A 2,597-nucleotide genomic window follows, 5' to 3' on the forward strand; every position below is an offset into this window, starting at 1 on the left:
TGTATACAACTGCTACAAGAACGGTGTTCTTATTTAAGTCCGAAAGAGTTTACTCAACAACTCATGTGCAAATTTTCATCACAATCCGACGGAAAATAACGTCAATAACGTGAAAACAATATTTGTCTTGTATGGACGACCCCCTTCAGAAGGGGTCGTCCAAAAATCTAAAAACATTTTTCATCATTCCTGGTCCTAATGACCATCCATGCCAAATTTCAGATCTCTAGCTCTTAAGACGGCTGAGTCTATAGAGGACAAACAAACAAACAAACATACAGATAATTGCTTTTTATATACAGTACCGTTCATAATTGTATAGAAATTGGAAGCAAGCGCACTGTCACTTCGACTTTGAACTTCCATAACTTTTTACTCTGATGATATTTTTAGATCATATTTTTTGCGTTAGATAGATCAACTATCACACTATTATATCACAAAATTTGAGCTTTCTGGAGTTTGTGTGGCCTGAGAAACAGTAATTTTACGAAAATCGGACTTTTTGGACTTTTCTCATTCAAACTGCAATATCTCTGGAACTAGGCAACATTTTTTATTGAAATTTTGCACAGTGATTGTTGAAATATGAAACTAGCATGTCTGAAGTTTTCGAAAACTTCTATCGATGAGATTAAAAGTTACGTGAGGTGCAATATTTCAGGCATGAACCTTGAAATGCGATTTCTATAGAATTTTGGACGATTTATGAGAACAATATCATTTCTTCCACCAATCAGACAAAAAATGTCTGGCAAAAGCAATGAAGAAAAGAAAAAATGGAATAAATGGTCCATTTGTGTTTTGAAATCAGAATCTTGCGATATTATTGTGATTTTTCGGTTGAAATAGATTAACTGGTTGTTAAACAGAGGATATGATTTTCCTATGAAGACATTCGTCCAAAATTCTATAGAAATCGCAATTCAAGGTTCATGCCTGAAATATTGCACCTCGCGTAACTTTTGATCTCATCGATAGAACTTTTCGAAAACTTCAGACATGCTAGTTTCATATTTCAACAATCACTGTGCAAAATTTCAATGAAAAATGTTGCGTAGTTTCAGAGATATTGCAGTTTGAATGAGAAAAGTCCAATAAGTCCGATTTTCGTAAAATTACTGTTTCTCAGGCCACACAAACTCGAGAAAGTTCAAATTTTGTGTGATAATAGTGTGATAATTAATCTATCTAACGCAAAAAATTTGATCAAAAACTATCATCAGAGTAAAAAGTTATGGAAGTTCAAAGTCGAAGTGACAGTGCGCTTGCTTCCATTTTCTATACAATTATGAACGGTACTGTATATAGATGTTTCAATATTTTCAATACCTTTTCTCCAGCGAATGATATTTTTTGATTTATTTAGATTTTTGATTTTAGTTAAAAAATGTTTTTATTTATTTACATTATCGTTATGTTATCAGAATTGAATCTTTCCTTTGCTGCAGCTTAATAATTGTTTTTCAAATGTATGCTTCTTTTTTTATCTTTTTCAGGAAAACAATAAATGAATCTTATTATCGATGTTATATTCTTATTTCACATTATATTATATTATGTAATATTATATTGATTTCTATAATTTTATTATGTTATATTCAAATGAATTATATGTATTATATTATATGATTTTATAAAAATGGTAATTTATAAGCGAAAAAATGGGTTGGGGCATCAGGGGACCCTTGTTTTGCAAAAGGAGCAGGTAGCGGTATGTGCTCGTTACCCGTTTCGAATACTGGATGTTTCTCAATTTATGTCAAGGGAATTTGGCATGGGTGAGAAAAAGATCGTATTTGATTACTTTTTGTAAAATAAGGACGCACTCTTTTTTCGGAAGCCTTGGGGGCGGGATTATTATTTACATGCTATTTTGGTTAGTCAACAATATGGTAATAGTTTCTCGAGGCTACTCCACTATACCCTGGATACCGTAAGTGTCTCTGCTTGCGATTCTATTCCCATAAAAGTCTCATTGAGAGGTTATAACTGTGTTGCATGGTAGCCAATATGGACGCGTGGGTTATTTTCTTGGCCATAACCGCGGCGCTGCCGCAAACCCAAGGTGGATTCATACATACATACATACATACATTTGTAATTGGATCATTCCTTCAAAACTAAATTGAGACTTTGCTCTTCAATACTCAAGTTTGTTCATTAAAACTGGCATATAGTTATGGTATGATTTAAGATTTAGAATCTTTATCAGAACCAATTTAAATACGTTCTCGGAATTGATTTGTGTTGATTTGTTCAAGGTTATGTTCAGAAAAGTTGTATAGGTAAGAAGCTTTTCATTTAGCACCTTCAAGCAAACGTAAGGAATAATTTCCCCAGTAGGTGGTATATTATCGCATAACTACTCCTAGCTAATTTCTCGAGAGTCTTTTAAGTCTAGTGGATAAGCTGTGCCAGGCTGGGTTCGATTCCCTGTATCGGCGAGACAACTTTTGGATTCGAATCCCATAAGAAGCCGACAGGTAAGATGTGTTTCCTCTTATAACTGATTATATGAATGTTTAACCAGCTGCCAGCTGGCCAGGTATATACTATACACGGATGCCGGAATACCTCTAAGTAACCTGATTGAC

The sequence above is a fragment of the Uranotaenia lowii genome, chromosome 3 (assembly GCF_029784155.1).
Source record: "Uranotaenia lowii strain MFRU-FL chromosome 3, ASM2978415v1, whole genome shotgun sequence".
In the NCBI taxonomy this organism is placed as follows: Eukaryota; Metazoa; Arthropoda; class Insecta; order Diptera; family Culicidae; genus Uranotaenia; species Uranotaenia lowii.